The 25,655-nt window shown below is 47.5% G+C and overlaps 1 protein-coding gene across 4 annotated transcripts in view; it reads right to left on the bottom strand.

Annotated features, from left to right (window-relative positions):
* CNTN1 (contactin 1) overlaps window positions 1-25,655 on the bottom strand; it is a 1,316,193-nt gene that overhangs the window by 817,205 nt on the left and 473,333 nt on the right. The gene's annotated exons all lie outside the window — the stretch shown is intronic.

Here is a 25,655-nt window from a genome sequence, read left to right as displayed (position 1 = left end):
CAATGGCTGGAAAGCGAATGAGTTTCTTGAATTCACTCACTCTCTTGAGATTGGCAATTTAAAAGAGAAAGAGATTTCACTTAGTAACCTTCGGCGGACCCTTAACCTTAGATGGCACACATTCCATAATTGTTCTATATCACCTAAAGAAGCTAAATCACTACCACCCGCTATTTGTATCCGAAAGTTCACACAGCGGGCGAGCCTGTCCTTAACAGTCATCCACTCTCTGGCAGCAATGTGGTGCTCATGCAAGCAACATTCTCGAACGAGGAGGTTATGGAGCCATTTTAATCTGCCGATGAGTTCGGACTGAGTCGACATAATGAAGGGCGGGCAGATCTTCTTTACACATGACAGCTATGTTGCGCACTAACAGGAGCAGCTAACCAAGCAGCAACCCTTAAGTCCTTTGTCGAGACTAAGCAGTTTGCCTTCACTGGAAGCGAGATCTATCCAAATCACTCAATGAACTGTAGCCAGTGTTCATTGAGTGTTGGGCTAGATCTCGAATGAATGAATGAGCCGTGGGGCTCCATGAACTGGCTGCAGGAAGATTCCCGTCATCAATATGTCAAGCTGGAAATGCAGTGCTGTTTAAGGCATCTAGTCTTACCCGGACGGGTTCTCCTTTCCTACGCTTTATTGGTCTTAGAAAAAGCTGCACCTTGTCTCCAGGTGGTTTAACATCACCCCCAAGGACAGAGGCGCACTTCTAGATGGGAGAGAAGTCTTCAGCCACATTAAATGCAGGCAGAAGCAGAAAGCTATCTAGGAAGGAAGGATACATTTGGTCAAACCCTATTTTGTTTTGCAAGATTACTTCGAAAGGCAGCTGGTCCATAATGTGCAGTGGGTCAGTGCCCCACACTCATTATGGAGGGGTCGAGAGCAGAGGAAGCCACATAGTTGGACAGTTGTTTTAGTATTTGGCTGTAAAGCAGAGTTGTGTGCTCTGCAGCCCCGCGCCACCCAGTATTTGTCTATACAAGGGTACACTCTGCACCTGCTCAAGTGTGGGTGTCACACAAGAAGAGGGGGTCTATCTGCACACATAGGGTAAAGCGCAGATTCCGAGGCTGCAGGAAGCATCAGGGGCACCGCAGATTTCAGTACATTGCATAGAGGCCTGGTGCACATTAGCAATGATGCCAGATGCCGCGGTCTTCTGAGGGCAGGCCACGAGAAAGACATCACTGACACCCGCAGCTCTATGCTCCCTGATTCTTTCGTATGTTACTGGCAGACCACGCTAAAGCACGAGGCAGTTCTGTGGCGAAAGAGCCTGAGATGTTGCGCGTGCTTGTGTGTGGTAATCAATGTGAAAAGGGCAAATATTCTGGTTTTTCCCATGACCGTGGGAAATGAGCAAAATTATTTTCTGTGGGAAATGTAGAAACCAGTAACACAATGTGATACACTTGGTCAACATTGGAATGAGCGTTTTCTAGGAAAATCTAAAACTGACATGGACAATTTATGTTATTGGCAACTGCCTGGGTTCTTTGAACATCATTCAGAAGAACTTTGGTAATCTCCGTCTAACGTGGTGTGCACGCAGGTATACATGGCGACCTCTCTGGACAAGACGGCTGAGTATTTCCCTAACCTTGTGCTTGGGGGTAATGACACTTCTGAGAATAGTTTTAGTGAATGTCTTACAAAATGTATTGAGCAAAGAGGAAGATATTGAAAAGTTTAAAAGATGTTTAAAAAATAGGAAAGGGGTGCAGGAAGCGAGGGGGAGCAGAGGCATAAGGCATGAAAGCCCTGCAAGAATAACCACATTTTTATTTATTTGAAGAACAGGGATGTCAATTTCGATCATGTATGAATTACAATAACACAAATGTATCGAATTTGGTTATGAATGTTAATCCGAAGCTCTGGGACGATTTCCTGCTTACTATGTTTAAACAAATTGAGGAGTGTGGCCAAATTCCTAATTCATGGAAGGTGTCTTATTTTATTACCATCTTTAAATGTGGCAAAACCGATGATCCCACAAATTATAGGATCTTAACATTATTAGACGGGTCTAGTAAAAATGTTCCTAAACTTCATCTGTTGCAAACTGAAAAATTGATTGAAGAATGCCAAATTTTAAACTCCTATCAGACGGGATTCAGGAAGGGCCTACAGAACAATGGAGAAAGTGTTGGGTGCAGGTAGGGAGGATGGCGGAAAGGGTAGGATGGAGCTCCTATTTTGGCAAGTGAAGTTAAAGCTGAGCTTTGGAGAGATCCCCTGTCGGGCAGGCGTTGATTATAATGGGCAGTGGGTTCCAATGGAGCAGACTAAGCAGGGAGAAAGAGCGAAAGCGATAGGAAGCATGGGGACATAATACAGTGAGGTTGAGAGCACAGGTGCAGCAGACGGAACAAGATGATGACAGAGGGTGACAGAGATAAAGTCAGACAGGCACTGAGAAGCAAGACCTGGATACCTTTGTGGACTGCGAAAAGGAACTTTAAGAGGGAGCCTTTGTACATGGAAAGCCAACCAGCATGTTGTCAGTAAGCAGAAGTGGGGGAAGGAATGGGTGAGTTGTAGAGTGTGGGTAGCGATCTGAAGCACTTTGTCTAGAGAAGAAGGGGAGAGAGGAAGGCCAAGAAGTAGGCTCAAGCAGTAATCGAGTTTGCTGAGCACAAGGGTGGAGATAGAGTTCTTGTAGAGTGGTGAGTAGAAAATAACACTTTTTTTGAAAGCCGAGAAGGTTAATACAGGTAGCAGAGGCAGTGGTAGTAATGAATTGTTGCAGTTGGAGGTCGCTATCAAATAAGACCCCAAGAAGACCCCAAGATTGTCAGCCTTGGGTTAGAGAGCAAGAGGATAAGGTGGGAAGGAGATAAAAGAGGGCTGGGTAGGGGTGGCGTTGGAAGTCAGGAGAAATATTTTCTTTTTTATATTGTGTATTCGTTTTTAAAATCAAACCTTTCACAATGTATCAGAAAGAGTGCACAATTGTTAAATAAATGTAATATGATTAAGAAACAACATCTTACACAATATACACATATCCCATTATAAAAACATACATTCTCATTAAAGATCAAACAATGTTAAATTCATATAGCGCTCAAGAATTCTATCAAAGGCAATTAATTCTAAAAAATGTTATCACAAATATTGTTTAAGAGCCCACAAAGAGCTAATATTAAAGAGACACTATGCCCCTCATTAGGACCCTGGCGCTAAGTGTTTAACGGTTCCGTAAAAGGCTGCGGTGCCGTTAAACACTTAGCGCCTTACTACGAGGTCCCTTTGCGGGACCCGACCTGAACGGCTGGTCTAGACCAGCTGTTAAAGTAGGGACCCGCAAAGGGACCTTGGTGCTAAGTACGGTACCGCAATTTGCGGTACCGTACTTAGCGCCTTCCCCAGTCCCATTGAGCCCTATGGGGCAAAAATGGGAATGGGGAAGGGCCAATGTTCAATGGGGAATTACCACCCCGCCAACCTTGGAATGGGGTGCTAAATCCCCATTGAACATTGGCAGACTCGTTACGATACCGGCACCAAACGGGTGCTAATAGCGCCATGGTTTAGCGCCAGTATCGTAATGAGGGCCTATCACTTGAAATCATTCTATTCCAAAGATTTTCACCAGCATCTTCAAAAGGCATATACATTAATCCATCACAATTTGTATGCCTGAGGTCACTAAAATTAGTACAATGAACTGTAAGATGTTTTAAAGTGTCCCTTTTTTTGATTGTCTCCACACTACCGACAAGTTTTGTTGGTCTTTAGGGATCCCCAACCTGGGTCCAATACACACTGTCGATAGTTGGTTAAACTTAAATTTCATGTACAAAACCTCTTTTTTTTGGCAAGGAAATAAATATATTTCGATAGTTTGGATACTTTCCTAATAACTTAAGAATAAAAGGAGTAGAATTGTATACTGTCAACTGTTATCAATCTCTTTCAAAAAGCCTATAGTTAGTGTTATTAGGATTTGTAATTAATTCACTGGTGTCACTATCAATATTATCAAGCACTGTATTATGTTGTGCAGTGAATTCATATAAGGAATCTATTTTGTATACCATTCATATTCCTGTTGAAATCCTGCTAAAGACTCAAAGATGGAGGGTCCTGCATTTTAGCATATAAAGCAAGTTTCTTCCACCCCACCTGAGATTGAAGAGAAATAGGCCCTAGTATATAAGTAATAGTTCACGATGAACAATACAATTTGATACACACTGTGCCAGTTCTAGGACTCTCTTCCACATTATACCTTCCAGGGTATTGAAAAAGGGTCCTAGGTCATGCATGATAATCTCTAGACCATACATTAGAGATGGTACAATTTTTTCACAGTTAAACGTACAGAGCGGGATAATGGACAATGTACAGTAAGACCTATACACTCGTTTTAGCTGTGCAGTCAAGGGTAGCATTCTTACGCTCCAATTCTCTTGTAGGTTTTGAAAAGGGAAATGTTGATGGACGAAGAAGCCCAGATATGTTACCGACCTTATGCACTCCAGTTTTTGTTCTCTGACCCTCCATCTCATTTGTTTGGGAGACCTTTTGTTTGAGAAGATTATTATCTTTGATTTAGCTCTGTTGACCAGCAAATTGTTGTCAATAGCATATCAAGAAAATAAAGATAACTTCCTTTGAAGACATATAGGGGTTGGGTTAAACAAGGGCAAATCATTGGCATTAGACAACCAATGGAAGTCTAGAACTCCCCATATAACCAGAAGTGCATTGGTGGAGGACCAGAGATTTTCACTATCAGATCAATATAAATTAAATATCATTGGAGCAAGAATGCATCCCTGCTTCTGCCCTAGCGAAATTTTAAATGGTACGCAATAAACAACCATATGCAGTTAATTTGATCATCATTTTTGTGTCTGTGCGTCAAATGATAATCAAACGAATTAATGTTTCAGGTAGACCCCATGTACGAAATTTATTCCACAGCCTTTTGTGCACTACTCTGTTATGTTATGTTATGTTACCTGAACTTGTAAAGCGCACGGTCGCCCTAGGGCATCATGGCGCTGGTGAGGAAGCTATCAAACAGGAAGCACAGTAATAGTCAGAGAGCTAAAATAAAGTAGTTTTCAGGGCTTTCCTGAAAGCCAGATGGTTGGAGATAGACTTGAGTGGCAGTGGGAGGGTGTTTCACAGCCTTGCCGCAGCAATGGAAAAGGCTCTGCCACCGAGTCTTTCCCGTTTATACTTAGGAACCACCAAGAGATTGGTGTTCAGGGAACGAAGGTTGCGTTCCGGGATATAACGGACAAATTTGGTTTGAAGAAACTCAGCACCTAGGCCCTGGATTGCTCGGTGGACAATACACAGTGACTTGAACTTAACTCGCTGGGCCACTGGGAGCCAGTGGAGTTGACGAAGCACTGGCGAGATATGAGCTCCATAGGGGGAACCTGTGGCTAGTCTAGCTGCCAGGTTCTGTATACGTTGGAGACGTTGGAGAAGGCCCGTCGGCTGAGCGAGGTATAAGGAATTACAATAGTCCAACCGTGAGAGGACTAATGCAGCTACCACAGGAGGGCGCATAGCCTCTGGGATCATAGGAAGGACCCTCTTAAGTACCCTAATCTGGTGGTGGGCGGATTGGCAGACCGTAGAGACCTGATTTGTCATGGACAGGGAGGTGGAAAGAATGACTCCTAAGTTTTTTACTTTGCCCACTGGACAGGGCAAGGGGCCCAGTGAGGTAGGCCAAAAAGCAGGGGTCCATAATGACGGGCAGGGAGGGCAACCCACCAACGTCACCTCAGTCTTGTCGCCATTAAGCTTGAGCCAATTTTGGTCCATCCAGACACCGACTGCTGTCAAGCAGTCATGAAGAGAAGCTGAGACCTTTGGGTATCATCCGCGTAGGAATAGCAATTAAGTCCATACGAGCGAATAAGGCAGACCAGCGCCCATATGTAGATATTGAATAGGATAGGAGAAAGAGAGGATCCCTGGGGGACACCACAGGAGAGGGCACAAGGGACAGAGAGAAAAGGGGGCATAGCAAGGGTCTGAGTGCGGTCTGCAAGAAAAGAGGTGAACCAAGCCAGGACTGATCCAGAGATCCCGATTTGTGCTAGACGTGAGAGAAGAATAGGATGGTCCACCATATCAAATGCGGCGGACAGATCCAGCAGAATCAAAGCTCCAACACCACCTGCGTCCGCGAGTCTGGACATGTCATCTTGCACTGAGACAAGCACACTCTCTGTTCCTCTTCCTGGCCTAAAACCTGCCTGGGCAGGATTAAAGATCTTAGAAGATTCCAGAAAGGAGGAGAGAAGGGGCGTGACCAGAGATTCCAAGAGTTTAGACAAGAACGGGAGCAGGGATATGGGGCGAAAATTAGAGGGGATAGTAGGATCAAGAGATGGCTTCTTAAGCAGGGGAATAACCCTAGCAGATTTAAGTTCCGGCGGAACAAGACCAGACTGGCATGAATTGTTTATAGCCGCTGTGACGTCAAACAGAATGTCTGGGGCAATAGTCTTCATCATACTTGCCGGAATAGCATCCTCTGGAGAAGAGGATTTAATTTTAAGAATCGCTGCTAGAACCTCTGCCTCAGTGAATAGAGGAAAGGTGGACCAGCTGGCAGGGGGGTCAGTGAGGGTGAGTGGCACAAAGTTAGTAGTGCCGGAAGATTGCATAGCGAGAGATTTGGCGATGTTAGATCGTATCACATCGATTTTCGTAATAAAAAACGATGCTAGGTCATTGCATAGCTTTTGCGATGGTTTAACCATCGAGGTAAGGGGTTCAGAGGAGGAGAGTGATTGAACAATAGAAAATAGTGTTTTAGGTTTACATAGAGCACTTTCAATTTGTTGGGCGAAAAAAGTGGCTTTAGCCAGCTTGACATTGGCTAGGTAAGTGGAAAGGCTGAGCTTGTACAAGTCTTTAAGCAAAGGGTCGTAACTAGCTCGCCATTTGCGTTCGGCTTGTCTAAGTAGCAGGCGGGCGTTTTTTAGCTGATCAGTAAACCAGGGCTGAGAGAGTAATCTCCGACTCTGGGTAAGTTTAGGTGGAGCGAGAACATTGGCGGCAGATAGCAGCCATGTTGAGAGCGTGGATAGAGATACAGGTCCCAAGGAGGTGCACTTAGAGACGATACAGGCCCCAAGTGCCTTGGGATCAACTGACCGCCAGGAGCGGAGTAACGTCTTGGGAGGGAGAGCTTTACAGACAGGAGTGACTAGAATAAACGGGCATGAAATCAGATGGTGATCAGACCAAGTCACTGGCTCAATAAGGCCAGGGCCGAGTAGAGCATTGTTGGCAAATACCATGTCTAGAGTATTTCCATGCAGGTGGGTGGGTGCTTGGATCAAAGAACAGAAATGAAGATCAGTGAGGCTATCCAAAAGCAAGTTTAGTTCATTTGATCTTGGGGGGTTAAAATGCAGATTAAAATCACCTAATACCACGAGATTGGTATGCTGCAGGTTTAGGGCGGCAATAAGGTCAGCTAAGTCCTTCCCAAAAGTTCCCATAGGGGCTGGGGGGCGGTAGATAAGCAGAAGGTGGGTGACACATGATGTCGATAACACACATCGACAAAGGAGGGCTTCCATATTAAGTGTATGTGAGCAAGGTATCTGGCTAACCGTGTACTTGTCTCTAAAAATAACTGCAATGCCTCCACCGCGCTTGGGGGGCGGGCGGTCATAGTGGATGATACGGTAATTGGGGGGGAGGGCTTGCACTACCGTAGGTGCCGAGCTCGGTGTCAGCCAAGTTTCGGTTAGGCATAAGAAGGCTGGTTGCCTATTTGTTAACAGGTCCCAGATTTCACCCGAATGAGCGGGAAGGGACCTTGTGTTAAGCAGGCACAGAGTGGGGGTATCCAGCGTGGGCTCAATGCTATGAGTACTTCCGGTGGGGGAGGGGGTGGGTGAGGCTGTGTTGAGGTTCCAGCCAACTGGCCACCTGGTGTACTCTATAGAATGCATTAATCATGTCCAGGCTTGCAATATAAATGAGTGGTGCATTTGGGCTTTTGTCCAATGCATTAAGATGTATCAATATTTCAAAACATTGTATAGTAAGTTAGCGGATTCACTATGGACCAGAAGACAGCATGTTATATAAATTGCTATAGCAATTATATAATTATAATTATAGGATAGCGCTCAGCACATTGCGAGGCACACATCAGGAGGGAGGACTCTCCTTCCCAGACTTTGAGCTATATCTTTTGGTGTTGCAACTTCAACATGTCACGAGGTGGGAAATCTGGGAGATGGGCAAGGATAGAATATTGACGGGGAAACCCAGCACGTATTACACAGGGATGGAACTATTTGGAGAGAGATTGTGATGCCAGAGTCCTCCTGCCTAAGTAGGGTGGTCAGACAGGCGCGAGACAGAATGTGTGTCAAACTGAGGAAAGGTGAGGAATACAGCCCTGATACACCACTGAGTATATAGAAGATAAAGATAACGCCAGCTGTGTATCAGCAGGGTGTCACACGATTGGGGATTTCTTCAAAGGAGGGAATCTGTTTCAATTCACTAATTGGGCTGCAAAATGTCAGATTCCTAGGGGACAGTCCCTGAGCTTTGTTAGGCCAACAAAGACCTTTGCAACAAAATGCACCCCCAACCAGCCCAAACTACTGCAGTCCTTCATACCATACTCACCATAGGGACTTAGAGACATGCTATTTCTAGGCTATACTCTGCATTACAGGATAGAAGAACTCAGACCAAGCTAAAGGTAAAGGACAAATGGGAACGAGATATGGAAACAATGTTCAAAGGGAAGGAGTGGAACAAAATATGCCTGCATATCCGCACAGTGTCTATAAATGCCCATTTCAAATTAATTCAATTTAACATCTTGCATCGTGTCTACATGATTTCCCTCCCCAGAAATTACACATAATACATCCTGACAATTCACATCAATGTCCATGGTGTAGTCTATAAATAAATAAGGGTGCCTGATATTGTCTTGATCATACATGGTGTAGTCTAGGCTCAGCCGGCTTCTGGTACATGGTTTGGGTGTGTCCGATAAGGAACAAGTTACTTACCTGTAACTGTTGTTTTCCAGCATGGGTCTGGCATGGACTCACATGCTCATGAATATTCCCCGTCGTCAGGCTGGGAATCCTCGGTAAAGAAAAAAATCAGTTTCAGTTTCCTTTTCTGAACTGTCTTTCTCCTAATAACCAATCACTGGTCTCTGGGTCATACTGCCCCCAACCAATAACTGCCCTCTACTTAAGCCCCTCCTCTGGCAGCCATCTTTGGATTTGGTAGCACGTAAAGTGGCAGTAGGACCAAGTGAAGAGCCGCAGAGGGGTAGGCGGGAGGGTTCGCATGTGAATCCATGCCAGACCCATGCTGGAGAACAGCAGTTACAGGTAATTAACTTGTTCCTTCTCCAGCAAGGGGTCTGGCATGGATTCACATGCTCATGAATATAAGAACAGATAGCAGTACACACATGCATAACCACAGGAGGTGGCAAGGCTCAACATTAAGCATTTCATCAACTCAACATTAAGCATCTCTTACCTCCTCACCAGGCCCACCTTCAGGAGAACAGGTTGCGCAGCACTGCCTGGCCGACTCTGGACTCCTCCCTGGAATCCCGGTCGACACAGTAGAATCTCGTGAAAGTGTGCGTCAACCTCCACGTAGCAGCCCTGCAGATGTCCATCAGGGGTACACAAGATAAGAACACGGTGGTAGCAGCGATCGCTCTGGTCGAATGGGCTCTCGGACGGCCAGGCAACGGTCGGTTTGCCAAACAGTGACAGTCCGTGATGCAGCCGGAGAGCCATCTGGAAATGGAAGCCTTCGAGAGGGCCTTCCCTTGGTTCACAGGTCCAAAGTTCACAAACAGCTGTGATGTCTTCCGGAAACTCTTTGTGCGGTCCACGTAGAACTTCAGCGCTCTAGCCACATGCAGCAAGTACAAAGTCCTCTCGGCCGGCGACAAAGGCGATGGGAAGAAAACAGGTAACACCAAGGGCTTGTTGAGAAGGAAGTCCGACAGTACCTTGGGCATGAAAGAGGGGTGCAGCCTCAGCACCACCCTCGTCTCGTGGAAAGTCAGGTATGGGGCTTGCAAGAAAGGGCCTGGATCTCTCCCACTCGTCGTGCGGAAGTGATGGCCACAAGAAACACAGTTTTCCACGACAGCAACTTCAACGGTGCCGAATGCAGAGGCTCAAATGGCGGCCCCATGAGCCTGGTCAGTATCACGTCGAGCTCCCACGCCGGGGCCGGAGCCTTCTCCGGCGGGAACGATTGGAACAGTCCCTTCATGAACTCCTTCACCAGGCGATGGGACCACAGGGATGAGCGCCCCGGGGGTCTGGTGTAGCGGGAGATAGCCGCCAGATGGATCTTGATGGAGGCATGGGCCAGCACCGCCTTGGCCAGCGATAGCAAGTACAGAAGCACTTGAGGGGCCGTAATCCGCAGAGGGTTAATCTTCTGTGCCCGGCACCAGACAGAAAACCTTTTCCATTTATGTCCATAGCACTTGAGAGTTGAGGACACCCTGGCCTTTGCAAGCACCTCCTTGCAGTCCACCGATATATTGTACCCTCCAAACTCTAGTGCTGCAGGAGCCGGGCCTGCAAGTTCAGCGACCCCGGGTTGTGGTGGAGGATGGCGCCTGCCTCTGGAGAGGAGATCCACGTCCGCCGGCAGTTTTACTGAGAGGGACGCTGACATGTCCAGAAGGTCCGGGAACCAGATCTGTCTCGGACAAGTCGGTGCAACGAGGATCATCCTGCACCGGGACCGTCTGAGTTGGTTGATGAGTCGCAGCAGCAACGGTAACGGTGGGAACGCATAGAGGAACAGGCCGTCCCAGGGGAATGAAGGCATCGCCCATGCTCCCCGGCTGGGGAAACCTGCTGGCGAACCTCCGGCACTTGGTGTATGTCGCTGTCGCGAATAAGTCGATCTGGGGATTGCCCCATCGTTGAAATAGCAGATCCACTTGATCCTGCCGCAGTTCCCACTCGTGGCACGAGCGCAGCTCCCTGCTGAGTGTGTCGGCGATGGTGCTCTTTATTCCTGCAAGGTGGAAGGGTACCAGAAACATCCCTTGGGCGACGGCCCAGTGCCACAGATCCTGGGCCTCCTTGGATAGGGCTGGGGATCTGGTGCCTCCCTGCTTCCGGATGTAGAACATCGTAGTGGAGTTGTCGGTGAAGATCCTCACCACCTTGCCCTTGAGGGTCGGAAGGAAGGACCTGAGGGCCCAGAACACGGCCGGAGCTCCAGGACGTTGATGTGAAGTGACCTCTCCTCCGGGAGCCAAAGGCCTCTTGCGTGAAGATCTCCGGTGTGCTTTCCCCATCCCTCCAGGGAGGCATCCGTTGTCACAGTCTCCTGATGTGCCGGGGTCTGGAAGTCCATTCCCGCCGTGAGATGCGCACGGGTGCCCCACCACCTGATAACTTGGCGAAAGGTCTCGTTGAGCGAGATCCTGTCTTCGAAGCTGCCCACCGCTTGCATCCAACGGGCTTCGAGGAACTCTTGTAGTGGACGCATCCGCAGCCTGCACAGGCGCACGAGGTAGATGCACGAGGACATCATGCCGAGTAGGGACTTGATGGACCTTACCCTGGCCTCGTCCATGGTCGACAGCTGTTGCACCTTGCCCAGGATGGCCTTCGTCCTTTCCTCCGATGGGGAGGCCAATCGGGCTACTGTGTCGAGCCTGGCTCCCAGAAACAGTGTGACTTGCGACGGAACCAAGTGGGATTTCGCGAAGTTAATGGAAAATCCCAGATCCGTGAGCAGTTGGATGGTCTTTGCCGTGTGCACGACGGCGAGTTCTTCTGTCCTTGCTCGGTTGAGCCAATCGTCCAGGTAGGGGTAGATGTGGATCCCCTGCAGGCGCAGCCGCGCCGCCGCTGGTGCTAGGCACTTGGTGAATACCCTGGGCGCCGACTTCAATCCGAAAGGAAGGGCCTTGAACTGGTAGTGCCGCCCTTGGACTACGAATCTGAAAAACTTTCGATGTCCTTTTAGAATGGGGATGTGAAAGTAGGCATCCTCCAAGTCCAGCGACGATAGGAAGTCGCCCTCCTCCAGCTGCCCCAGCACGTGCTGGAGGGTGACCATCTGGAATTTCTGGGCCTTGATGTACTTGTTTAGACGATGAGTTCCAGGATGGGTCGCCAACCGCCAGTCTTCTTTCTTACGAGGAAGTATCACGAGTACACTCCAGAGTCCCGGAGCCTCTTTGGAACGAGCTCGATGGCTCCTTTCTTTAGCATCGCCCTTACTTCCAGCAGCAGTTGAGGGACGTGGTTTTCCTTCCTGGCCACGGGAGGAATGCAGGGGCCCGTTTTTAGAAACTCGAGAGTGTATCCGCGGGCCAGGGCATCCAGCACCCATCAGTCGATGGAGATGGACTCCCACATGCTGACGAACTTAGCCAGCCGGCCTCCCACTGGGGTGCTCAGGTGGGGGCCCGACGCTACGGCCGGTTCAGTCCTGCTTGGCAGCGGCTTTGCCACCTTGGCCTCCTTGGCGATGTCGACGAGATCCTCCTGACTTGCCACGTCCTCTGTACGCCTCCTGCGCTCCTGCGACAAGGAGTGGGCCGCCTGACGGTACGGCGAGGAGCCGCTGCCAAATCCCTTGGAGGCACTTTGCTTGCTTCCGGAGTTCCGAAAGGGCAGCCGTCGTTGCTGCAAAACTCCCAAGGCCCGAGCCGTCTCCGTGTCGGCCTTGATGGCCTGCAGTGACTCCTCCACTGTCTTGCCAAACAGGTTGTTCCCGTCAAAGGGAATGTCCAAAGCTCTGGTTTGCACGTCCTGGCGGAAATTGGTTGCCTTGAGCCAACCGCGCTGTCGAAGGCAAACACCGTTGCCCAACTGTCGGAAACCGGTGTCAGTAATGTCCGTGACCACCATTATGGCGTGGTCCGACGCCACCTCGCCTTCCTGCAGTATCTCCAGGGCATCAGCCCTCTTGTCGTCCGTGAGGAAGTCCAGCAGAGCAGCAATCTTAAACCACAGCTCCCTGTCGTAGTGGGCCACAATCGCAAGGTCGTCGGCCACTTTAATCATCAGCGCCGCCGTCGAGATGACCCGTCGTCCCATGGCGTCCAATTTCTTCCCCTCGCCGTCTGGCGGGGAGGTTGAAGTTGAAGCCGTGCCCCTGCCACTTTCTTCTTGGCCGCCGCCGAGACGACCGAATCCGGGGTCGGCTGCCCCCTAAGGCACAAGGGTGTGGAATCCAGGACCCGGTACTTCTTCTTATACCGGTCTCTCTTGGCAGGGGTCGTGGACGGGTTCTTCAGGAGTGCCAGTCCCTCGTCCCAGATGTCGTCAAGTAGTGGGACCGCGAGGACCGACTTCCTCTTGGTCTTCCGTCGTTGATAGAGGAAGCCTTCCTTCTTCTGTTCTTCGGGGCAGAGCTAGAAAAGCTCAGAGTCCCTGGTAATCATGGGGTGGAAGGAGTCAATTTCGTTGGATGGGGAGGCCCGAGGAGGTGGTGATGGAAGGCCCATCCCGTCGTCACCACCGTCATCATCCGGCCCCGTCGTGGCCGTTTCTGTTCCTGTGTCCTCCATAGGATCTGGGGAAGGGGATGAAGGCTGTAAGGGCCGTGAACGCTGGAAGGGTGGGAGGGATGAACTCTCCTCCGCTTGCTTGGAGGGCTCCCCGACGGGCCAGTCTCCGCCGGATCGTCCGTTGGGGGTAAGGGCAACCTCGTCCTTATCTCCGTACATAAGGCCTGGATCGCCATCAAGATCGCTCCCGAGTTGTCCTGTGGTCCAGGCACCGGCTGCGACGGGCACGATGGTTGGGGAGTGGAATCCTCGGCCACCACGGGAACCTCGTCGGCACCGCCGTCGCTCTCTTCGTCTGCCTCGTCGGGATCCCTCCCGTGGGACCAGACCTCCTCGAACTTTTTGTTCAGGATCTTCACAACTCCAGCCAGCTCCTCTTCAGAGGCTTTATCCGTGTCCACAAGCGTTGGCTCATGGTTGATGGCATCAGTGAAAGTGCGCCCTGCCTGGCAGCCGAGGAGCCCGACCGTTCGGCGCTCCCGGTGCCCGCGGGCTCGCGGTGCTTTGCCTTTTGTTACGCCCCCGTCACCGGAGCGCCCTCAAAGGATTTAGAAGACCGCTCGGACCTCTTCTTCTTCTCACCTGCTGCTGGGCTCTTACCCTCCAGCCAGTTGGTGAGGCGGATACGCCGATCCTTCATGGTCCGCTCCGACATGTTCTTGCAAAACGCACAGTCCTTCTCCACGTGCGTTTTGTCTTCGTGAAGGCAGTAAAGCATCTAGAATGCTCGTCCTCCTTGAAGACATTCTGCAATCAGCATCCAGGGCAGTTCCTGAACAGCTTGGATCCGGGCATCCTGCTTCCTTTGCCTGGGCCATGTCCATGCGGAGTAGGCCTCAGATCTTCTGGAATCCTCCAAGAAGTGGAACACGGCGAAACTTCGCCCTTGAGGGGCGTAGAAAATTCCAAAATGGGTCCCTGTTGATCGGAAGTAGAAACGGTGGAGCTTGAGACTCCGTTGACCGAAAAAGGGAATAGTTTCTCACCTGTAACTCCATTTCTCCAGCATTGGTATCTTTCATCGATTCACATGCTTAGAATATTCCCCGTCGACAGACTGGGAACCCTCGGTACGCTTATAAAGCCGTTTCCCATAGGAAAACTTCAGACACTTTTGTGTCCTATCTACGTCGTTTTTTGGGGCCGCCCACGCATGCCCCACTAGGACGTAGCGGTATAAATGCCCCGCCCCCGCGGCTCCCTTCAGATTTTGACCCCTCCAAAGCAGAATGGGGTGAAAACCTAGTTATACAAGACGATTGCATTCCGGGGAGGCCGGCGGGCGCATGTGAATCCAAGAAAGATACCAATGTTGGAGAAATGGAGTTAGAGGTAAGAAACTATTCCCTTCTCCAGCATTGGATCTTTCATGGATTCACATGCTTAGAATAGAATGCACAGCAGTGATCCTGAAAAAGAGGAAGTGTGAATGCAATCCGGCACCCTCCTATGCATATGTATAGCGAACCACGCTTACGTAAAATGCCAATTTAAAAATACGCAACAGTACATGCACATATCAATACCTACATATATATATATACACGACTATGACTATGAAAGGCAGTAGTGATCACGTGATCCAATGTAGAGAGTGAGACGGAACACTCGCGTAACGCGTTAACGCCCACTTGGTTACCTTTTAAAACAAATAGCGGGAGTGCAACCAAATGGATTACAAATAGCCTGACAATGCTCTTGGAAAAGAGCGGAACGCGTGGCGAACTCCACCCGGTGAGGTACTCATCATGCTTTTTACCTGGTCTGCATAGAATTGAATAAGAATTTTTTAACACTGATGCTCATTATTGCAATGAAGAAATAAAATATATATGTTTTCACCAAAGCGGTCTAGAGTGCTTGGGCATTATTGTGCTATGATATTCTCAGCCTTAAACACCTCTCTGGCTGGAATTTGTAGTTTGATACATTTTTGAAATGTTGTCAGATTAGCCAAGCTGTAGCCCGGTAGCACCAGCTATTTGATAGAGGTAGAGCGCAGAGATCTTTGGCTAAACGTGGATTTTTGAATTTAAACAGGAACTGCAGCCACCTCCCGTGATAGTGCAATTTTGCACATACTGAATGAACTTTGTACATGTATCACGGTATAGCACCCTTCGCTTTAGGTAAATTAAGATGAGCAGGGCATTGTTCACGCACCTCTATATAACGCATAAAGGGTAGACCCTCAGACTAGACTACTGTCAATAACAGTCAGTCATACTTAAGAGTATAATTCTTGTATTTCTCTTAATAGTCTGGGTATTTGAGTGAATCCATTGAGCATCAACGTTACAACATCAGATACAACAGAAATGTTGATATCAGGATGGCAGACCAGGTAGAAGCAAAGAGAATAGCAGCAGCACTCATTCTCTTCAATCAGGATAAGCCGATTGCGGATAACAGTGGAGACAACAGTTTACCAGCCAGTTTGACTGTTCAACAGAAAATGGACAAACTGGAGAGAGTCAAGAGAAGAGAGATATCCAAATGGTGGGAAGCAATGGCATTACAGATGTATTTAGAGGCCAAGCGCATTCCCAGAGGACTGAGAATATTGACAATTCCAACATTTGAGGACATGGATCCCTTGCTCATAGAGGAATGGACAAGCCACATAAATACTTGCTCCTTCGGAATGATAGAAAGTCTGATCAAGTATGCCAAGCTAGATAGAACCAAGTTGACTAAAGAAATAGAAGACATGGAAGAGCAACTTTTTTCCTCTGAGGAAGGAGATGAATGGAAAAAGAGAATGGCAAGATTAGATGAAAACTTAGAAAGATTCGAAGGAGGAATACGATTAAGAAAACAACTCAAATTTAAACGAGATAGGCTTGACTATGAGCAAGGGAGAATCTACACTTTTGCTAAAAGATTTGATGGCCCAATAAAAGCCAGAATGGAACAACAAGAAGCAAAAAAGGTATCGACTACATCACAAGTAGATGATCCAAGTAGTTCAGAAATAGAAACCTCAGATGTGGAAATGGGAATATCCAAAAAGCTGAATTTTTTAGACAAGTTCAAACTGTTACACATGGACAGTCGATCAGACAAAAGAGGAAGAGGCCAAGCAGCAAACCGAGGAAGAGGACAAAGAGGAAGAATGGCCAAGTCATCACAAGGAGGGGCAGGCGATCCAGACAGCATGAACAAAATAGCCACAAGATCTGGCAGCAATCAGAAGAGGAAGCCGAGAGGCAAGAAGACATGAAATTAAAAATCTTCAACATCTCATCAAGAGCATTATCCCCGGGAGAAGAATCCATTTTACAGCTTGGATTATCATACAGCCCCACCAATACATATGATTTCACAGCGACAAGAATTGCTTTATTCAAATTTACTAGAAAGCTCAAACTGGCAAAGTTTTATGCAACTCAAGTCAAAGAACGTAAATAAACCACACAAGGGGACACATTATCACCCTTTCCCCTTACGGAGTCAGACATGACAACATTAATATGTCTGAATGAACTTCAATTAAATCCATATTCAAGGGAACAAGAAATTATGATAAATGACAATGACTTACAAGAGAGGTTTGGTATTGATACTGGCATGAGCAGCTCGAGCAATTTGAGACCTAAATCAGTTTTTTGTCCTAATATCATATGTAGTGCCATTGACATTTTTGAAGAACTAGTTGTCAAAGATTTAAAATCCTTACCTGGAATCTCACGGAACAACAGAATCAAAAATCTGAATCCATCACAACTACAAACTCTGGAACATCTAAAAAATGATCACACAATAGTGATCAGACCGTCAGACAAAGGTGGAGGAGTGGTAGTCATGAACAGTGAGAACTATATCAAAGAAGCAAATAGACAACTAGACAACACCATGCACTATGAAAAAGTTGAAATGACAATTCTGAATGAGACTAAAACAACATTCTTCTCTCTACTAGACAATTGGTATGAAGAAGCACTAATTGATGATGATGAATACCTATTCCTCAAGACAACACATCCAACTACACCGATTATTTACTTTAATCCTAAAATTCACAAGGGATTAGAGGATCCACCTGGTCGTCCAATAGTTTCATCAATTGGAAGTTTATTGGAGACCACGTCAAGATTTTTGAATTACTTCTTTCATTTTGTTCTCAGTTTAAATTCATATATTCGGGACACTGCTGATCTGTTAATCAAGTTACAAGACATCAATTGGGAAGCCAATTATCTTTTGGTAACTTTAGATGTCACATCACTTTATACTTCTATAGGACATCAATATGGTCTGAAAGCCTGCAAATACTTCCTTGATGGAAGATCAGTGAGTTATTGCAAGCATAATCAAATGCTTTTGGAAAGGCTTCAGTTCTGTTTGGTAAATAACTACTTTCAGTATGATGATGTTCTCTTTCAGCAAAAACAGGGAACAGCCATGGGTTCGTGCATGGCACCCACCTATGCCAACCTCTATATGGGATGGTGGGAAATGAATGTAGCCTGGAGAGAAGAGCTTGAATTCTATACCAAACATATAATAGTCTGGTATAGATTTATAGATGATCTATTCCTCATATGGGATGACAGTGAACAACTAATGGAGGAATACACTAACATCCTCAATGAGAACATCTTCAATTTGGAACTAACCAGTGTAATGAACAAAAAAGAGTTGGTATTTCTAGATGTTCAATTCAATATAGACAACAACAATTTGAAATCCAGCCTATATAGAAAAGAAACGAGCTCTAATTCCACGCTGTATGCAAATAGCCACCATCCCTTTCCCCTGAAGAGGTCAATACCATATGGGGAATTCTTAAGGGCAAAACAAATGTGTAGCTCAGAAGATGATTACCAATAAGAAGCCAAGAAAATAGGAAGCAGATTCATCAACAGGGGATATGCTAAAAAAACTATAACTGATGGTTATATGAAGGCAGAACAGGTTAAAAGAACTAACTTACTCAATCCTGTATTAAAAAGCAAAGATAAAGTAAGTGATTATATTTATCACAGGATATAATCAACAGGCGGAACAAATCAAGACCATAATGCAGAAGCATTGGAATATATTAACTACGGATACAGACCTCAATGAAGTATTAAGTGAAATTCTAGTGTAACGTTTCGCAGAGCACCAACGCTTAAGAACATTTTAGCACCAAGTACGGTCAAAACAAAAAAGAATGACTCCAATTGGCTTCAGAATAGGAGCTATCAGGTGGGCTTTAACAAATGTGGACATTACAAAATGTGTAATCATGTAACCAAAGTACCGTTTGTGAGTAGTAAAGGGATATCATGGAAATATAAACACAAGATAACATGCATTACCAAGTATGTAGTATATGCTATTACATGCAGTTGTGGACTACATTACATTGGATCCACAATAGGTCCCTTAAAACTGCGCATCTTGCAACACTATCGGGCCATAAAAAACAAGGACCAAACCTATTCACTACCAATTCACTTTGAAGAAAAACACAATAGTGATGTGAAAACAATGTCTTTAGTGGGTTTGGCACATGTTCCCCAGCATCAAAGAATGGGAAACCGAGAACTCAAATTACGCCAACTTGAAGCCACTCTAATTTGTAAACTTGATTCACTAAAACCTAATGGATTGAATATTGATTCAGAATTATATGTGTTCCTGTATGAATAGAAATGAAATTGATGAAGCTACTATTATCTCTTTTAAATCTGCTCAGAGCCAATTGAAAAATAACTGTGAACTTGACTTCTCTTTCTGATGTATTATTACGAAAATATGACTTGACATATGGACATCTAAACTGTATCCTAAAAATTCAATATATTGTGTACCTGTTATTTGGAGAATGAGATAAGTACTTTTAACATACAGTCAGCACCTTATGTTTTTACATTGTATATGATACTATGAATAATGCACTGGCACTTTAAATAGCTAATTTGCACAAGCTTATTTCACTTTATATAAATGCAAATTTGCACGGCTTTATGCATAGACAATTGAACATGCATAAACAAACTATTTAACTTTCAGAAATACATATACATATGTGGATTCCACTTATTGTTGGAATCAATTATTACATGAGCACGAGCACTAGCTTTCCGATTATGGCTATAAGAACCAATTAGGAAGCAATTTAAGAACTTAGTATAACATGGCAGTGCAGGATATTAACATATCAGTGCCACTAGGTGCATGATAGTATGTGGAAAGGTAACTTAGACTGCATTCCTTTGTTTCTGCATGTAATGGTAATCACCGGGGAGCTGTATAGGCGTGAGAACGGAAATTGTAATTCTGTTCTCTCGAGCCTATCAAAACGATAGATATCACACTAGTGAAATATTCCTGCGAAATTTTATCTAGATTGTAACTAACCAAGTGGGTATTAACTGCGTGAGTGCGAGAGGTCCTTTCCGAATATATAGGCACCAGCCTTATTTATTGGGAGATCACGTAAACTCTTAGACCTTCAAAGATGGCGTATATTACTCTGCGTGCAACTTTAGAGTTTTAGAGATATCTCGATCACAGCTCACTCAGAGTCACATGACTATGACGTGTTTGGTCAGAAAGGCAGTAGTGATCACATGATCCAATGTAGAGAGTGAGACGGAACGCTCGCGTAACACGTTAACGCCCACTTGTTTACCTTTTAAAAACAATAGCAGGAGTGCAACCAAATGGATTACAAATAGCCTGACGAAGCTCTTGGAAAAGAGTGGAACGCGTGGCGAACTCCATCCGGTGAGGTACTCATCATGCTTTTTACCTGGTCTGCATAGAATTGAATAAGAATTTTTTTAACACTGATGCTCATTATTGCAATGAAGAAATAAAATATATATGTTTTCACCAAAGCGGTCTAGAGTGCTAGGACAATTTGTAGTTTGATATATTTTTAACATATATATATATATATATATATATATATATATATATATATATATATACACACATCTCTCTATATACATCCATATATACATATGTCAAATAAGTACAGACCCTTCTTGAAAAGGGCTTACCTTATTGAAACAGATGGCGTGAGACTGCTCTTCCCATTTGTATCTCGTCCGCATGCTGCCGTTCGAGGCAGTAATTGCGGGTAAACGTGTGAGGCACTGACCATGCCGCCGCCTGGCAAATGTCTGTCAGCGGGATTCCTGCCCACAATGCCGTCGACGACGAAGTTGCCCTTGTGGAATGAGCTCTTGGACACCCTTGTAGCGGTTTTCCCGCTTTGGAATGACAGAAGGCAATGGTCGACGAGACCCATCGGGCCAGTCCCTGCTTTGAAAATGCTTTTCCTTTCGCCGAAGGACCATATGCAACGAAGAGTTGTTGCATAGATCTAAGCTGCTGAGTCCGATGAAGATAACATTTTAGAGCTCTCTTTACGTCCAAGGTATGAAGGCCTTTTTCCACAGCCGATGAGGGGGTCGCGAAAGAGGTGGGCAGGACAATGGATGAGTGTTTATGATAAGCCGTAGAAACTTTTGAAATGAAACAAGGATTAGTTGACAGAACCACTTTTTCCTTCAAAAACCTTAGGTACGGCGGGTCTACGACCAACGCTTGCAACTCCGAGATCCGCCTAACTGATGTTATAGCTATTAGAAAAGCCACTTTCCATGACAAGAACTTCATCGATGATGTGGCCATTGGTTCAAAGGGTGCTTTCATTAACCCTGCTAGCACCACATTAAAGCTCCACGTTGGTGGAAAACGTTTAGCCGGAGGGAACGTCCGGAACAAACCCCTCATGAAGTGTTTCACCAACCTGTCACTAAATAAGGGAGACGACTTTCTCCTCCTCGTGAACCTAGAGATGGCTGCCAGGTGTACCTTTATTGATGAAAAAGATAATCCGCTCTTCGCCAGGTGTAGCAGATACGGCAGTAGCTGTTCCGGAGTTACCCTTAGAGGTTGCACTCCCGTCTGTCCTTGACACCACGTACAGAACCTCCTCCACTTACACTCGTACGACTTGTTGGTGGAAGGGGCCCGCGCCGCTTGCAGGATTCTCCGACAATCCGACGAAATGCTCAAGGCACCAAATTCCGAAAAGTCAGGAGCCAAGCTGTGAGATTGAGACTGTCTGGATTGTGATGCCACACTGTTCCTTCGTCCCGGGACAGGAGATTGGGAACCTTCGGGAACATTATTGGTTGATCCACTGACAGGTGAAGCAGGTCGGAAAACCACGGCTGCCTCGGCCAACACGGTGCCACTAGGATGATCCAGCACCTGTACCTGCGTATCCACGACAGAGTTCTCCGTATATGAGGGAACGGAGGGAAGGCGTAGAGGAAGTTGTCCGTCCACGGGAAGGAGAACGCTTCCCCAAGAGAACCTTCCTATGGCCACCTGCTGGCATACATTTCTCACTTCTTGTTCCTCTTCGTAGCGAAGAGATCCAGCGGAGGCCGTCCCCATTTCTCGAAGACTTTCGACAACTGAATGCTGTCTATCTCCCATTCGTGTACTTGGTCAATTTTTCTGCTGAGTGAGTCTGCTTGCTCGTTCCTTACTCCCGGAAGATGATGAGCTACGATGGATATATCGTGTTTCAGAGCCAATGCCACACCTTCTGAGCCTCGGTGGAAAGGGTTCTGGATCGCGTGCCCCCTTGCTTCCTCAAGTAAAACATCACTGTCGTGTTGTCTGTCAATATTCTCACTATGGACCCTCTGATGTGCAGCAGGAAAGACTTCAGGGCCCAGCGCACTGCTCTCAGTTCCCGAACGTTGAAGTTCAGGAGAGATTCCCTCCGAGACCAACGACCTTGCGTTTGTAGAGTGCCCATGTGTGCTTCCCCAGCCTGTCAGGGACGCGTCCGTCACTATGGTTAGCCGAAACACCGGCTCCTGTAGGGGTACCCCTCTGGATAGATTCTGAAAGCTCTGCCACCACTGAAGAGCTAGTAGGAGCTCGTCGTCGTCGACGGTCAGTTTGTCCGACCAGAGCCCTTGGGCCTGCGTCCAGCGGTCCGCCAGAAACTCTTGAACCGGCCTCATGAACAGGTGGCAGTTGCCCACCAGAGGAATGCAGGACGCCATAGCGCCCAGAATCGACACATATTTTCTCACTGGTAGTCTGGTATTGATTTTCAGCTGACCTGCCAATCGATTGAGTTTGGTGATTCTGTCGAGGGATGGCTTCACTAACCCTGACTGGGTCTCGAATTGTGCGCCCAGGAACACCAAGCTTCTTGACGGTGTTAACAAGGATTTCTCGAAGTTTACTGCAAACCCCAGCCGTTGTAAGAGGTGCATGGTGGCCTGCAAACATGTGTGAGTCGACATAGGGGAGGACCCCCTCACCAACCAGTCGTCAAGATACGGGTATACATGATGGCCTTGCCTTCTCAGCCAGGCCGCCACCGGGGCCAAACATTTTGTGAACGTTCTGGGAGAGGATTTCAGCCCAAGAGGAAGTACTGTGAACTGGTAGTGAGTCCGTCTTACCACAAACCTTAGGAACTTTCTCTGTCGCCGACACATTGGTATGTGGAAGTACGCGTCTTGCAGGTCCAGAGACGCCAGAAAGTCCCCTTCCTGAACTGACCGGATCACTTCCTGGAGCGTGAGCATCTTGAATTTTAGGCTTTTCAACGTCTTGATCGCGCAGGTCTAGAATGGGATGCCACTTTCCGTTTGGTTTTTTCACCACAAAGTATCGGGAATAAACCCTATGGGCCTCATTACAACCTTGGTGCTAAGTGCCCCAACTTTACCACCATGGTGTAAACTCCGTTTACACCATGGTGGATGGCGGATTTACCGCCCCATTACAAGGTGAGTGGGGCGGTAAATCCCCATTTCCCATTTTCCCTTCCCCATTCCCATTTTTGCCCCATAGGGCATAATGGGGGTGGGGAAGGCGCTAATTACGCCGCCGTAAATTACGGCGGCGTAATTAGCACCATGGCAGGTTAGCGCCATGGATTTTAACGCCTGCTAAAAGCAGGCGTTAAAATCAGAATCAGGCGTTAAGGGTTAACGGTGGCGTTAACCCTTAACGCCTGAGTTGTAATGAGGCCCTTTGACCCCTCTGCGACAACGGAACCAATTCTATAGCACCTTTTTGTAGCATAAGTGCTACTTCCTGCTGCAACACGCTCAGATGGGGTTGAGTGACAAACGCCGGTGGAATGTGCGGAGGGTTGATTTTAAATTGCAGGGAATGTCCGTATCTTACAGCGTCCAACACCAATTGATCCGTTGTTATTTGCTCCCATTCGTTGATGTAGCACGATACCCTCCCTCCCAGAACGTTCCGATGCCTGTCATTGCTGGTCCTTGGTCTGCTTATCCCTCGTCGACGACGAGTAACCTGTTCTCTTCTTGGGGGCCTGGTAGTCTCGGCGTCGTTTTGCCACTTGAGAAGCCTGTCTGTATCCCTGGGAGGGGTATGCTGGCCTACTGAAGGATCTGTCCCTCGATTCCGAGAATCTGGAGTTTCCCGATGCTCCCCTAAAGGGACGAAAAGACCTGAAACTTCGACCACTTTGGAGGGCCCCCAAGGAACGTGCCGTGTCCGAGTCCTCTTTCATGCCCTTCAGGGCATCGTCCACCTTCTCGTCGAACAGAAGGTCTCCCTCAAAAGGCATATCCAGCACCTTGTATTGCACCTCTGGTCTAAAGTTGGTGCATTTCAGCCATGCTTTCCTTCGGAGAACCACACCATTATTCACCTGCTTAAACCCCGATTCCGCGAGGTCCACAGCGATGTTTATGGCATGATTGGAGGCCTCTTCACCTTCCCTGACCAGTAACATCGCCGCCTTACGATGTTCTTCCGGAAGATGCTCCAGCATAGGAGCCAGTCGGTGCCACATCTCCCTGTCGTATCTGGCTACTATGGCCAGAGAATTGGCCGCTTTCACTGTGGTTGCACCTACCGACAGCACTTTTTTTGCCAAAGGCATCCTGTTTTCTGGCTTCACTTTCCTGGGGGGGTCGTGCACTTGTGCTGGGCCCTCGCCTTTCTCGCCGCCGCTGCCGACACCACCGAGTCAGGGGTTGGTTGGGAGGACTGCCACTTGGGGGTAGCTTCTGGGGCCTTAAATTTTTTCTCCAGGTGACCTTTTATTGCCAGTTCCGAGAAAGGGTGGTGCATGGTCTGTAATCCCTCCTGCCACACATGATCCAGGATGGGTACTGAAAACACCGACCTTCTTCTCTTTCCCATGTGGTCGAAAAGAAAACAGTCCTTTTTCTCCTCTTCCTGTGCCAACCCGAATTCTGTACAAGCCTTGGCCATCATGGTGTGAAATGACCCAATGTCGTCCAGGGCAGACGGCTGAGCCAGGCTTCCCGGGGTTTCTAATTCCGCTTCAGACTCCCAGGTTGGATCCCTCGAGGGGGAAAGTGAGACATCCAATAAGGCTCTACTGTCCGAGTCCGAATCTATCAGCTCTCCTTCCTCATGGCGTGGAGTTGAGAAGTCTCCACCCACTGGCACTGCCGTGGGGGTTGACGGAGGTAGCCGAGGAGACGGGCCCGGTTCGTCGACAGCCGACCTGGCCGGAGTTGCTTGAGGTAGTCTCTCATCCAGTGTCTTCAGCAACGTTTGTAACGTGGATAAAACCTCCAGCGACAAGAGTGACTGCGGATTGAGAAGAGGGGTAGACCCCGGAGTGTTCCCGGATAGGGGCCTGGTAATCTCTCGTAACCCGAGGACCGCAGGGCCAGCTACTCTCACATCCTCATCTCCTGAGGACACCGACAAGGCCTCTTGCTGCAGTAGGGTCTCCGGCAAAACTGGGTTGAATACTTCTGGTCGCCAGGCCTCTTGCGGGAGCTCCGTCGACGAGGCTAAAGCTGGCCCCGTCGTCGTTGTCGTCGTCACTCTCTGCGGCCCAAGAACGGTTGAGACCAAATGTGTCAGTGGCAGAGAAGTGGTCGACGACTGCCCTGCCGTCGACGACAGTGGTGGTCGTGTAGGTCCTTGAGGCGGTCCCGCCTTTTCTGAACTTGACCTACGCTTCTCTGCATCTCGACTCGAGGTCGATCTATGATGATCGCCCGAGGAGGATTTTGATTTTTCTTTTCTGTCTTTCTTCGTCGAAGATGAGGATGACGAGGCTTTCTTCGACGAAGACTCCTTAGAATGG

This window comes from Ambystoma mexicanum, chromosome 12 (assembly GCF_040938575.1).
Source record: "Ambystoma mexicanum isolate Mex_15411 chromosome 12, UKY_AmexF1_1, whole genome shotgun sequence".
NCBI lineage: Eukaryota > Metazoa > Chordata > Amphibia > Caudata > Ambystomatidae > Ambystoma > Ambystoma mexicanum.
The sequence above is the reverse complement of the archived record's forward strand: the minus strand, read 5'-3'. Positions and strand labels throughout refer to the sequence as shown.